Source organism: Nannospalax galili, unplaced genomic scaffold (genome assembly GCF_000622305.1).
Source record: "Nannospalax galili isolate Female #2095 unplaced genomic scaffold, S.galili_v1.0 scaffold324, whole genome shotgun sequence".
Taxonomy (NCBI): Eukaryota; Metazoa; Chordata; class Mammalia; order Rodentia; family Spalacidae; genus Nannospalax; species Nannospalax galili.
This window is the reverse complement of record NW_008353027.1, coordinates 2,653,330-2,668,986: the sequence shown is the minus strand read 5'-3', so window position 1 is coordinate 2,668,986 and position 15,657 is coordinate 2,653,330. Positions and strand designations below refer to the sequence as shown.

The 15,657-nt window shown below is 38.4% G+C and overlaps 1 protein-coding gene and 1 pseudogene across 1 annotated transcript in view; both read right to left on the bottom strand.

Annotated features, from left to right (window-relative positions):
* Positions 1-15,657, bottom strand: part of Lin28b (lin-28 homolog B) — a 148,133-nt gene that overhangs the window by 96,333 nt on the left and 36,143 nt on the right. The window lies entirely within an intron of this gene.
* Positions 7,777-8,210, bottom strand: LOC103747754 (annotated as a pseudogene).

Genomic DNA, 15,657 nt, shown 5'->3' with positions numbered 1-15,657 from the left:
TCATGAAATTTGCAGGTAAATGGATGGAACTAGAAACTGTTATACTAAGTGAAGTAACACAGACTCAGAAAAAAAAAATCGATGTATGTTCTCCCTCATATGTGGATCCTAGAACCAAACCCTGATAAGTGAGTATGCATCCAGACATAACTACAGGAACCACAAAAATGCAAAGGAATCAGGGAGGTAAAGGAAAAGAAAGAACCTGAAAGAGAAGAACAGTAGGAAGCAGGCCTTACTAAGGGAGAAATGGATAAAAATTGTGTTAGTTTAAGGGAGGGGGGAGGGAAGGGTATACAAGGAACCTAGGGGGTCAAGGGAAAGAAGGAGCTCAAGTGAGGTAGGACCATAGGAGAAGGGTATTATTAAGGGAGAAAGGGGGGAAATGGGGGCACCTTAAGTGGGAAAACCATGATGGAGGGGTAAGACAATGCAAGAGATAAATAATGCCTAGCTAGTTTTAAAAACCAGAGGGAGCCATATTAGTCCAACAACCTACTGACAAATTATACATACCAAATCAAGGAATATATGTCTAGGTAAGGTTTATCTGAGAACAATTGGTGTTTACCCAAGATTTATCTACAGGCCATATAGTAATTAAAAGTACCAGACTGGTGAAACTAACCTTCTTGGATGTTTAACAGACATACTTTGAGGCCTATACTAATTTGGTCAGAGGGACATAAAGGACAGTTTTTGCTCCTTGCCCTCCTAGGTTGACTAGTTCCAGTGGACTATGAGCATCTCTCAAAATATCCTGTAATTGTGGTGGGTCACCTGTCCTCTTGATCAAGGAAGCCGAGGAGATCCCACCAGATGGACTTGAACCAGTGTCCAGTCTACAAAGAGGAGGGTCAACACAGAGGAATCATTTCCTCCATGCTTCCAAGCAAAGTCGGCCACGGTCCAGCAGGACCTTTGACTTATCTTCACATAGGTAGATCTGGTAAAAGAAAGGAGCCAGGAGCTCCTCCCAAGTCCATGTGGCCCCTGAGGAACAGATCCTCAAATGACCTTAAGAATAAAAATAAATTGGTTTATATGGGCCAACTCTACGGCCTTAAACACCCAAAAGGAAAGTATAACCAAAGATTAAAGGGGCCAATATAATGTTTTACGAGTCCATATGTATAGCTAAAAGCTACATAACAAGCAACAATGCCAGATAGGAGATACCTTCTTTTGAGTTGTTGGCCAGGGTGGCCCAAGGGACTCCCAGATATTAACCCAGCCAAATTGAACAGCAGACTTCAATCTTATCTAAAGGACTATTGACAACTGATTGCTGCTAGATGAGGAAGAGCTGACCTTCCTAAAACAAAGACCTCTAGATAGGCTGACTAGATTCACCAGATGGACAAGTAGTGGGGAATGGCTGGGGGTGCAGACAGTAGCAGGGATAACAGAGTATAAGGGCTCTAGTTGGGGAAGGGAGGCTATGGGAGGGTGTCATCTGGGAAGCGGGTATGTTGTTGAATAAGATGGTTTGGAATGTTCTGTATGATACACACACACACACACACACACACACACACAAATCAAATTAATACAAATACAATATAATACAAAAAATGTATTATATTTGAGGAGGAAGCATGGAAATTTACGTCATGTTAATTAGTAGAGGTGATGAACATTACCACTGAAATCTACCCAATGACTTTCTGTATATACACAGGTGCCAAGGATCCAAGTGCAACCGATTATGACTAGTAATAATCAGATACATACAGATTAGAGATGTGTGCACCAACATCTCAGTGTTAGTAGCAAAAACAATGAGTCTTTCTGCAAGGAACAATATATTTTAAAATGAAATGGGGATCTCTTTTAAAGGTTAAAACTTCATTCAATTTTATTTCTTATAGGGTTTATACTGAATTCAATATTGTATAACTATATTAATTCAACTGTGTACTCTTGCTCTGGAGTGTGTTACTGAATATGTTAAAGCTGTAATGAAATGCTTCTTCTAATCATGTAGTTATTAAAATTTTTTTTTAATTTAACCAATTATGTAAAAAAAATAATAAAATAAAGTACTAAGTTGATAGTGAAACTGCCATTATCTTTATGAAGTGTTTAGTAAGAGTAAAATAGATATATAAAATTAAAATTGTTCCCCACTCTTTCGCATAAAATCATTATTACATGGCAAGTATTTTAGCATTTATTTGATGCCTGGGTGCTCCAACATGAAAATAAAAATTTTGCAAATACACATGTGTTTGAAATAATGAAATTTAATTAAGTGTTTGGTCACTGGTAAGATATTATGTCCTTTCAGAAACAGAATGAAAACAAGGATGCTTATTTTTAGTATTAACAGCTCAATGTCTTAGAAAACTAAATTCTATTACTTAAAATAATGTATTATTCAACATATGAAGGAAAAACAAGCATGGACAGAGAAAACACTAACAGCAATATAGTATGTTAATGTTATAATAATGTTACAAATACAGATACTAGCAACAAAATACAGCACAGAGTATATCTGACACTAACATGAGTCATTTTTTTATTGAATTTTTGTGTATTTCATACAGAAAATCATCTTTATACCTGTTCCCTTCTGGCCCCTCCCATCGCCCACAATGGAGTTTATTCATTCTGTCATTTGTAAGGCCTATTATGTAAAGTTAGTGTCCCCATATGTCCCTCAGTGTAAGTTTATCCACTGGGATCTAATCAGTCTATCTAGAGTCCCTCCCTTTAAGAAGATCAGCTCTTCCTCACCCAGCAATAATCAGCTACCAAGAATTCTTTGGCTAAGATTGGGGCCTGCTGTCCATTTCCACAGTTCTGTGCTGGGTTTTTGTCTGCTTAAGTTTGCATGGGTCTTGTGCATGCTGACACTACTGCTGTTGGTTAGTATGTACAAAGTCCCAGGAGCCTGTAAGGCTATTTCCATATGGTCATGTACCTCTTCCCTGACTCTTAACAATCATTCTGCCTACCCTCTCCATCTTCCACAATGACCCCTGAGCCCTGAGTGGGTGGATTTTAATGTAGGAGTTCTGTCCAAGGACCCACACTCTGCTGACTCCTATTCTCTGTGTTTTGGCCATTTGTGACCTTTTGCATTCCTGGTCCTCTGTTGCATGAAGGAAACATGAGTTATTCTTAATAACAATAATTTATAATAAAAACACTTTAAAATGCATGTTTTCAAATAATGAAAATATTTAAGTTAGCTGCAGTATCTGGTTATTTAAAATCTCTAATTTGTTCAAATATAATGTGCCAATCAAGATACTATAAAAATTTGTTAAAGTGTTTTGATATATAGCCAGGCTGGCCTTGAATTCATGCTCTGGACTCCAGCATGCCCAACATAAATTTTTCTTTGAAAAAAAAAAAAAAGGAACACTTATGAGCCTCAGCAGATACTTCATCATGAGAAAAGAATCTCAACAACCAAGCCGAAAAATAGTACAATACAGAGGTCTTAATAAACTTCCATCAGTATACTGAGATGGAGAAAAGATTTCTATAATATGTCACTGGGGCAAACTGGGAGTCCTCTAAAAACAAAACAGCTCAGATGTTGAATTAAGAGTAAAGGAATTTTAAAAATTGGTAGAAATGGGGGCTGGAGAAATGGCTCAGTGGTTAAGAACACTGTTCTTGCAGAAGACCTGGGTTTGAATCCCAGCACCCACATGGCAGCTAACAACTGTCTGTAACTCCAGTTCCAAGAGATCCAACAGCCTCTTCTGTCCTCTGTGAGCATTGCACAACTCAGGTGCACTTACCTACATGCAGGCAATACAAGCATACACATAAAAATATAAAAATAATAAATAAAATATTTTTTAATTGGCAGAAATGATAAGAAACTGATGAAATAATTTTTAAAAGGAAAAAACAGTGAACAAAAGAGTAAAAAGATTAATGGAGTTATGAACCAAGAGATCAAAGAAAGAACTTCATTCAGCATATAATCCCATGAGCATGAGTTTTCACAAAATCATGAAAAAAATTAATTTGAAAACACTAGAAATCACTGAAAATTCTCAGGATAACCCAGAATGTGGGAGATTGGGATCCTAAAAGCTTCTGGATCATTTTTTAACGGGATCTCATAAAAAGGAGTAAGAATCAGAAGGCATCTAACATCTCAAGACACTAGAAAGCAGAACACTGAATGAATTACATCCTTGGTCAAAAATATCAAGAAATGGAATCTTGAAAAGTTTTCCTTGTCACCCTTTCTAAAGGAAGAATTAAAGGGTATGTTTCTTCAAGTCATGGGAGAAAAGAAAGATCAAGACCTGACATGCAGACACAGGAGAGACAAAGGAAGTTCCCAAAACTTCCTTCAGAGTAAAGGAAAGTACAAGAAGGCCTGGAGCATGGCTCGGGAGTAGAGTGCTTAGCTTAGGGCAAGGCTCTGGGTTCCAATCCCTAGCACCACCACTACTGCAAAGGGGAAAGTCCAGGGAAAAGAGCTGCCCATCAGGCCTATAAAGAACACTAGAGTTTAGACTGCAGGAAGATTGTGGTAAGTTGCAAATAGTGTGATGTTTGGAACTACTGAGGTTTCCAGTGCCACTGAATATTTTGGATATGTTAATAACAGCATGTCTTAACTTGTGATGATCTATAGCATTTTTTGATCTTACAATGGAAACCAGTAGAAATGGAACTTAATTTTGAAACTTGATCTTTTCCCTGAAGTAACTATATGTGACATAATACCCTCTCAATTCAGTCTACTACTGCTAGGTAGTGGCGGTAAGCCCAGTCAGATACTCTTTGTTTGGCTAAACTGTGATTTTTGGTAGAGTGCATGTGTTAACACATATGTTCCTTAGAATGTTTTCAGTTTAGATAGGTTTACTGGGCTACAACCTCACTGAACTGAGTGGTATCTGAACAGAAGAGAGCAAAAGGAAAAGGCAGGCAGCGTACACCTGAAACCCCAGCACCAAGAAGGCCGGGGCTAAATGACAAGTTCGAAGCCAGCCTTGCTGGCGTAGGGACACTCATTCTCAACAACACAAGACAGACAACAACAAATCCAGGAAATTATAACTTTGAAACTTAGAAAAGCCAGTTTTTGTTTTGTTCAAGCTAAAGATCAAACCCAAGGCCTCAAATATGCTAGGGTTCTATCACTGACCTCTATTTCATTTCTAAAAGCTATTTTTTTTTAAAGAGGAAAATCAAAGTATCCTGCAATTGTGCTGTGAAGAATATTTGTATAGCAACAGTAATATAAATATTTGTTTAACCAAAAATTTGGCTGATTTTGTGCTTGCTTTGGATGAACGTTAGAAGGGATGATATGAAAAAAAGGCTAAATCTGGGCTGAAGAGATAGCTCAGTGGTTAAGAGCACTGGCTGTTTCTGCAGAAGACCTGGGTTCGAATCCCAGAACCCACATGGCAGCTAACAACTGTCCGTAACTCCAGTCCCAGGGGATCCGACAGCCTCTTCTGATCTCCATGGGCATTGCAGGACACAGGTGCACTTACCTACATGCAGGCAATACATACATACATAAAATGAGAATAAATTTAAAAAAAGAAAAAAACCTAAATCCTTACCTTTCACACCTTTCACGGTAGGAGGTCTACAGATGTACAATTTACATTTGTTTGCTAGTATAGGAACAGAAGTGGGTGGGGAGGAAAACTGTGGAGAACTGCTTTCCCTTATTTTCTTTAAAGCCTTGAAGAACTACTTGATGCTTAAATGACTATTTGTGGGCCAGGCGTAGTGGCACACGCCTTTAATCCCAGCACTCCGGAGGCAGAGGCAGGCGGATCTCTGTGAGTTCAAGGCCAGCCTGGTCTACATAGTAAGTTCCAGGACAGCTGGGGCTACAGGGAGACCGCGTCTCAAAAAGACTATTTGCAAAATTAAATTTAAATAATGATATCACAGTCATGCCTCTAAACTCACCATCACTATGACTTATTCATCCATTTATTCCTCACTATTTGGCAGAATAATCTTTGTCCTGAAATCTCTACCTAATCGAGCTGTTCTCACTAGGGTCAACCCAGTGAACTCCTGAGTCTTTACCATACTTATCAGCATTACAGCATTTGGTATTCTCATTCTCTGCTTCAAAGCCCTTAGTATCTATGATCAGATCTAATTTCCTTTGTTATGAATGTGGTCATTCCCCTTTGCTACAGCTACACACTTGCCTTCCTTCACTTTGAAACTATCACTGTTTGCTTATGTTTCATGTCTTCAATAAAGCTACTTTCTCTACGTGTTTTCTTTAAATGAACAGCAGACCCCAATCTTATCTAAAGGAATATTGACAACCTATTGCTGCTAGATGAGGAACAGCTGACCTTCCTAAAACAAAGACCTCTAGATAGGCTGACTGGATTCACCAGATGGACAAGTAGTGGGGAATGGCTGGGGATGCCGACATTATAGCAGACAGTAGCAGGGATAACAGAGTATAAGGGCTCTAGTGGGAGGAGGGAGGCTATGGGAGGGTACCATCTGGGAAGTGGGTGTATAGTTGAATAAGATGGTTTGGGATGTTCTGTGTGATATACACACACGCAAAAAAAAAAAAAAATAAAAAATGTACTATATTTGAGGAGGAAGCACGGAAATTTACATCATGTTAATTGGTAGAGGTGATAAACATTACCATTGAAATCTACCTGATGACTTTATAGGCATACACAGGCTCCAATGATCCAAGTACAACCGATTATAACTAGAAATAATCAGATACAGACAGATTAGAGATGCATGTGCCAACATCTCAGTGTTAATAGCAAAAACAATGAATCTTTCTGCAAGGAACAATATATCCTCAAACGAAATGGAGATCTTTTTTAAAGGTTAAAAACTCATTCAATTTTATGTCCTACAGGGCTTATACTGAGTTCAATATTGTATTAATTGTATTAATTCAACAGTGAACGTAATCTCTTTTGTTTGTTTTTTTATTAGAACAAAGGCTATGCAATGTAGTTCAATTGCATTTTTTTTTTTTTTTTTTTTTTATGTGTATGAGTGTATTGCCGGCATGTATGTGAGTGCACCCATGTCCTGCAATGCCACGGTCAGAAAAGGGCTTCAGATTCCCCTGGAACTGGAGTTAAGGATGGTTCAAAGCCGCCATGTGGGTGCTGGGAATCGAACCCAGGTCCTCTGCAAGAGCAGTCAGTGCTCTTAACCACTGAGCCATCTCTCCAGCCTCTTTATTTACTATTTTTATTTTATGTATATGAGTATATATATGTGCACCCATGTTGTGCAATGCCCACAGAGGTCAGAAGGTGTCAGATCCCCTAAAACTAGAGTTTTGGACAGCTGTTAGTGAGGCTAGTCTCTTGCTAATCACAGCTGATTCTTCAGTCTTAGTCAACCAGAAGCTATAGATTCTCAATTCAAAACAGCACACAAATAGCTTGGATGGTCTTTGAGGGGACTCCTCTCAAAGTTCAAAAGCTAGGCCTCCATCAATGGCTTTTGTCCAAGCTCCCACACAATGGCTCACTAAGCCAAGCACTTCATGGTTTTTCCAACCCAAAGTTCCAAATTCTCCACAATCCTCCCAACAAATAGCATGGACAGGTTCATCAAAGCAGTATCCTACGCCTACCACCACAATTTATATTATTCAGGGTTCTCTAGAAGAGCAGAACTGACAGAAGAAAAAACTATACAGAGAATATATATATAAATAATAAATATAAATATATATGTATATATAAAATCAGCTTTACTTCAAAAACATTTTTTCAGAGTTCTATATTTGTAGAGGTTATCCAATAATTTATTTAATTACATAGCATACTTCTGCTTCCATTTCCAAGGAATCCTGTTGTACTTTTCTCTGTTTTGTAGATGACAGCAATCTCAGGCTCTAAAGGATCATCTGGATTGGAATCACACAATGGAGAACAGATGAGCAAAAGTACTTTTGAAATAGTGCTGGAGACCACTGTGACAGCACATCCGGGCAAAAGCTGCCATTACTGTTAATATTTGGATGATAAATTCTTGTTGTAAATGCAACCTTTGGTGGTTTGAAGGGGTAATCTGTTGGGAAATGAACTGTCAAGAAAAATACTCCACCCTGATAGGGGCTGTCACTTGGCCCCAAGTATTGGAGCTTGCCGATGAAACATATTCTCTCCAAAAGGGCCTGCTGAACACTGGGCTGGAGGAACTCTTGCCAGGTCATTCAATTCCTTATGGATTCTCTTAAGAGCCATGGTGGGAGACGGTGACAGTGAGGCATGGAAGGGAACAGGGATAGGGGAGGAATGGGGACAGGGACAAGGGGATCTGAGGCCACCTTCGTGGTCCCAGAAAACCGGGTGTTCCGGGGTGTGGATATGATCAGCCAAGGGCCCAGGCCCACTCTGCTTCTGTGTCTGCAGCAGCAGTCCTGAGTTCAAAATTGTAGCAACAGCTGAATCATACCCAAGAGGCTGAGAAACTGGTAGTTGCGGCTGGGTGGTCACCTCTACAGCCAGAAGAGTCCCATAGTGGTTGTCCTAAACTGAAGAGACCAAGATCGTGGTAGTTCCTCCGTCCATAGGACTGGGTGCCTCAGCAGTCCTCTGGCATCAAAAACTGGAGGGTTCCTGAACAACAACTGGTCCTCAGTCAGTGAAAAAGGTCAGGACTCACTGGCTCCGATGTCAGGAAAGGAACGAGCAGCAGCAGCAGCAGCAAGATAAACCAACTTGACAGTGAGAAGGAAGGCAAAACAAGAAAAATATTTCCACCATGCCCCTTTTGATCTGTGCTGCTACCAGAAGCTTCCACCCACATTTGGGGTGAGTCTTCACATGTGAATTAAAGAAACTAGGACAGTTCCTCAGGTGAGGTTCCCTATACAGGTGATTCTAACTTGTGGCCAAGTTGCCATTAAAAACCAACCATCACAGCTACCCAGAAGTCTTCTAAACATTTTAATAAGAATGGACAGCTTGGGCTGGAGAGATGGCTCAGCAGTTAAGAACACTGGTTGCTCTTGCAGAGAACCTGGGTTTGATTCCCAGCACCCACATGGCAGCTAACAACTGTCCTAACTCCATTAGCACTATCTGCATTATCTATGCAGCCTGGGGTTTTTATTATTTTTACCTAAAGATGTCTCTTTTTGGTAATAAAAAACACATTTTTAAAAAAATCCTGGTTTTTCTCAATACACTTTTAAAGGTTTTTAAGTTGTTTCACATCTGGTCAGGTTGAGATTTTTAAGAATATCATTTTTAATTTGTAATAAAAGTTTACAACTTGATTTCTTCAAAAAAGTCAACAAACTGCAAGCACCTGTTAATAATGGTCTTAATAATAATAAAATACAACAAAAATCAAGAAGAGGGGATCAATGCCCTCTTCTGACTTCTGTGGGCATTGCATGACATGGGTGCACTTACATATATACAGGCAATACACTCATACACATAAAATAAAAATAATAAATTTTTTAATTAAAAAAGAATTATCTATACTACAACAATAAAAGCTATACTGAGTCTAACACTGAAAATCTAAATGAAATGATGATAATAATGCAAAATTTTATACCTTTCTTAGTTGAACTTTATGCTTTATGACTGAAATGAAGTCTCAGAATTTCAATTATATAAGTTAAACTTGATTGCTACAAACTTCAATTACTTCAAGGCTTTTTCTCTGGTGAAGTTTACTACTATGAAATACTTCTTTTAAATGTGGATCATGAATTCAGCATGTTTATTTTAGTGCTGTTTTAGACTATGGTTTGACCTATACTATGCATTTTGTCTAAAGCTATTCTGCTCAGGATTAAAACAAATTGTGGAGGGGTGAAAATAACTAAAATTCATTATACAAATGTGTGAAATCAAAAACATTTTTAATTAAAATAAATAAAAGGGTGCCAGATATGGTGGCACACATCTTTAATCCTAGCACTCGGGAGGCAGAGGCAGGCATAATTCTGTGATATCAAGGCCGGCCTGGTCTATATAGCAACTTCCAGGCCAGACAGGGCTACAGGGAGGCCCTGACTCAAAAAGACCAAAAAAAAATAAAAATAAAAAAATAAAGAGGGACAACAAAATTACTTAATTTCATTGCATAAAATAGTATAAACCTAGCACATGCCTTTAATCCCAGCACTTGGGAAGCAGAGGCAGGCGGATCTCTGTAACTTCAATGCCAGCCTGGTCTACATAGTGAGTTCCTGGACAGCTGGGGCTACAGGGAGACCCTGTCTCAAAAAAAAAAAAAAAAAAAAAAAAAAAAAAAGTATAAACCAAATAGGCCTTGACTCCCCAGCCTCATTCACCCTCCCAGCTCCCCCATCCCATCTCTCCTCATAGCAGGGGACTGGCACATTTCCTGTCTTGGCACCCCAGACCTCTGGACTCAATTCTTGGCCCAAACTCACTAATGCTTCCTGATCCTTTGCATGCAGACCAACCCAACTCCTCCCTCTAGTCCCTGAGAGCTCTCGGGGTCTCTTCCTATTCCCATCTCCCTTTGCATCTCTGGGCAGCCCAACCCCACAGCTTCCTGGAGCCAGCAGCTTTCCTGGGTAAGTTTGGTAGTGCCTTGACTGTGCCTTGATGCCCCCACCCTCTATACCCTCCCAGGTCCTCCACCCCATCTCTCCTCCTAGCCTGGGTACTGGCCCATTTCTTGTCTTGCCACCCCAGACCCCTGGACTGACCTCTTAGGCCAGAATCCCAAATGCTTCCTGATCCTTTGCATCCAGACCAACCGGATTCCACCCTGTAGTCCCCAGGAGCCCTCAGGCCTCTTTTCATCCCCACCCTCCCTTTGCAGGCCTGGGCAGCAAGCCACCAGCTTCCTAGGGTCAGCATCTTTCCTGGGCCCTGCTCCCAGGCCAGCCCAGCCCTCAAATTCCTGAGGCCAGCATCTTTCCTAGAGAGATCCAGACCTTAGGAAAAAGCCCGAGAGCATATGATCCTCATCTGACTTGGGTCTCTGTGGGAACTCCTGAACAGCAAGATAAAAGCAATTTGGCCACTCCAGTATAAAACCAAAAGAAAGAGCCTGAAGCCTAGACCAACCAGGTTTTCACACCCGACAAGTAAACCACAAAGGCAAATAGGGTTTACAAAAAGAAGCAGACCAAAACTCAACAAAGGGAGGCTTGAATCTCATACAAGAATCAGAAACTACAAAAGAAATCCACATGTCAAAGTCACAGAGAAAAATAACATAAAAAACCAAAATAATATGTCCCCACCAGTACCAACAGTCCTCTAGAGGAGCACAATGAGAACCACCTAAAGATAACACAGGACATGGAACTCAAAAGACCAATTATAAACAAGATAAAAGAATTCAGTGAATTTAAAGAACACACAAAGAAATAAAAAAACTGAAAGAAGACAGTGATAAACTTCTGAATGAATTCAGAAAACAGTTAGAAATAATGAAGAATACTCAGGATGAAATGAAAAAGGAAGTGAATCACTCAGTAAGCCAATTAGAAACAACAGGAGAAAGCCACACCAACAGGATAAAAGAAAACAGAATATCAAGACTAGACGATAAAGTGGATGAATTAGATCACTCAAGCAAAGATTAGGAAAAATTAAAATAAAGTGGACAAAATGGACCACTCAAGCAAAGATTATGAAAAATTTAAGAAAAGACAAGAAAGGAATATGCAGGAATTGTGTGACACTGTAAAAATCCGATCACTCATCACTCAAGCAAAGATTAGGAAAAATTAAAAAAAACACAAGAATGGAATATGCAGGTATTGTGTGACACCATAAAAAGACCAAACTTATGAACCATAGACATACAGGAAGGAGAAGGATCTTGGGATATGGTATGAACCAGATCTTCAACAGAATTGTAGAAGAAAATTTCCCAAAATTAAAGGAAGACATGCCCATACAAATACAAGAAGCACATACAACACCAAATAGACAGGACCAGAAAAGAAATTCTCCATGGCACATCATAGTAAAAACACTAAATGTACAGAACAAAGAGAGAATACTGAAAGCAGCAAAAGAAAAACAAGTCAAATATAAAGAAAAACCCTTCAGAATTACGGTGGACTTTTCAGTGCAAACAATAAAAGCCAGAAGGGCCTAGACCAAAGTATTGCCAGTTCTAACTGACCACACATGCCAACCCAGATTACTTTACCCAGCCAAAGTGTCTATATAATCTTCCATGACATAAATAGGCTGAAAGAATTCATGTCCACAAAATCAGCATTTTAGAAAGGTCTTGAAGCAATACAAAGAGTTGAAGAAAGGAATGACTATACCCAAAGGGTACGGAAAGAAACTTAATGAAGGTATAACTATGGAAATGCACAGCTACAAAAGAAAAATCTTCCATGACATAAACAGGCTAAAAGAATTCATGTCCACAAAACCAGCCCCCCAGAGAGTTCTTGAAGCAATACAAAGAGCTGAAGAGAAAGAGGTGCTATTGAGTATGTTAAATCTGTAATGAAATGCTTCTTCTAAAATATTTTTTAAAAATATATATTTAAAAACAAAAAAACAAAACAAAAAACAAAGAGCTAAAGAAAGAAATGACTACTACCAAGGGGTTACAGAAAGAAACTCAATGAAGGTATAACTATGGAAATGCACAGCTACATCCAGAATGTGAACAGAAATAAAACTGACAGGAATCAATACACAACTTTCATTAATAACTTTAAATATTAATGGACTGAACTCCCCAGTCAAAAGACACAGACTAGCTGGATGAATTAAGAAACAAAACCCAACTTTTTCTTATCTACAAGAAATTCATCTCACTTTCAAAGGCAGGTACTACCTTAAGGTGAAAGGACGGAAAAAATATACCAAGTAAATGGTACTAAGAGCAGGTGTTGCAATTCTAATATCTGAAAAAAATAGTCTTTAAACTACTTGCAATTCTAATATCTGATAAAATAGACTTTAAGCTAAAACTAATCAGAAGCGATAAAGAGGGCCACTTTGTTCTAATAAAAGGAACAATAAACCAAGAAGATATTACAATTATGTAATATATTATATATCCACCAAACTCTGGTGCACACAACTTCATAAAAACAGGACTACAGGACTTTAAGTCCCAGATTAATTCCAACTCATTAGTAGTAGGGGACTTCAATACCCCATTGTCACCATTAGATAGGTCAACAGGGCAGAGAATTAACAGAGAGACATCTGAATTAAACAATATCATACATCAGATGGGCCTAACAGACATCTACCAAATATTCCACCCAAGCACAAAAGAATATACTTTCAACTCAGCGCCCCACGGAACTTTCTCCAAAACTGACTATATAGTGGGGGCACAAAACAAACCTCAACAAACACAAAAAGATTGAAATAATTCCATACATTCTCTCAGACCACAATGCAATGAAGCTTATAACCAACATCGGAAAAAGCCCTAGTCACCACATGAACACATGGAGATTAAACAACACACTCCTGAATGATGAATGGGTCAAAAGAGAAATTAAGAAAGGAATAAAAGTATTCCTGGAACTAAATGAAAAGGACAGTACAATACAACAAAACATCTAAGACACGCTGAAAGTGGTCCTTTGAGGGAAGTGTATAGCTCTAAGTGCCTACATCAAAAAATCGGAAAGAACACAAATAAATGACTTAACATTGCAACTTAAGACACCTGAAAAGCAACAATAAATGAAACCCAAACCCAGCAGACAAGAAGAAATAACAAAAATCAGAGCAGAAATTAATAAAATTGAAACAAAGAAAACAATACAAAGAACCAACAAATCCAAAGCTGGTTCTTTGAAAAGATAAAAAGATTGACAGCCCAGTTAACCAAAAGAAAGAAAGAGCACCTCCTAATCAAAATCAAAGATGAAAGGGAAACATCACAACAGACACAAAAAGAACCAGAACATTATAAGGGAATACTTTAAAAACCTATACGCTACTAAATTTGAAAACCTAAAAGAAATGAACGGGTATCTAAAAGTATGAGAACCACAAAACTGAACCAAGAAGAGATCAACAGCTTAAAGAGACCCATAACACACAAGGAAAGTGAAACAGTAACACAAAACCTCCCACCTAAAAAAACCCAGAACCAGACAGATTTACAGCCGAATTCTACCAGACACTTAAAGAAGATCTACATCCAATACTACTTAATTTGTTCAAAAAGATAAGAATGGAGGGAGAACTTCCACATTACTTCTATGAAGCCATCATCACTCTAAAACCAAAGCCAGGTAAAGATACAACCAAAAAACAAAACTATAGGCCCATATCCTTAATGAACATAGATGCAAAAATTCTCAATAAAATACTTGCAAACGCATACAGACATGCATCATAAAGATCATCCACCATGATCAAGTCGGCTTTATTTGAGAGATACAGGGATGGTTCTATATACCTAAGTCAATAAACATCATAAATAATATAAATGGACTCAAAGACAAGAACCACATGGTCATCTCAATAGATGCAGAGAAGGCCTTTGACAAAATTCAACATGCATTTATGTTCAAAGTCCTAGAGGGAATTGGACTGGAGGGAACATACCTCAACAAAATTAAAGCCATATACAACAAACCCACATCCAACATCATTCTAAATGGAGAAAAAAAAATGGAAGCATTCCCATTAAAATCTCCACTCCTTTTTAACATAGTACTTGAAATTCTTGCAAGAGCAGTAAGATAAGAGAAGGAAGTTAAAGGAGTACTAATTGGAAAAGAAGAGATCGTATTATCCCTTTTTTCAGATGATATGACATTATACCTAAGAGATGCCAAAAATTCCCAGAAAACTCCTAGAAATTATTAACATGTTCAGTAAAGTGGCATATTACAAAATGATTCTACAAAAGTCTGTACTCTTTCTGTATACCAATAATAAGCATTCTGTGAGAAATATTGTGGGAAAAACCTGACCAAGGACATTAAAGACTTCTATAATGAAAAGTTTAAATCCTTAAAGAAAGAGATTGCAGAAGACATCAGAAGATGGAAGGACCTCCCATGCACATGGATTGGAAGAATTAATATTGTGAAAATGACCATCCTACCAAAAGCCATTTATAGATTCAATGCAATGTCAATCAAAATCCCCATGATATTCTTCACAGAAATGGAAAAAACCATCCTAAGATTTATATGGAAGCACAAAAGACCTCAGATAGCCAAAGCAACCCTGAGCACTAAGAACAGTGCTGGGGGATTACTATACCAGATTTTAAACTGTATTACAGAGCTATAGTTAAAAGAATAACATGGTACTGGCACAAAAATAGACCTGTAGATCAATAGAACAAAATTGAAGACCTAAATATGAGTACATGCAATTTCAGCCACCTGATATTTGACAAAGGGGCCAAGAATATTCATTGGAGGAAAGGCAGCATGTTCAGCAAATGGTGCTGGCAAAACTGGATCTCCACCTGTAGAAGAATGAAACTAAACCCCTATCTTTCACCTTGCACAAAAGTCAACTCCAAATGGATCAAAGAATTCAATGTGAAGCCTGAAACTCTGAAACTGTAAGAATAAAACATTGGCAATAACCTACAACATATAGGTGTAAAGTAACACAGACTCAGGAAAAAAAAAAAAAAAGATGGCAGATGTTCTCCCTCATATGTGGATCCTAGCACTAAATCCTTTTAAGTGAACATGTATCCAGCTATAACTATAGGAATCAG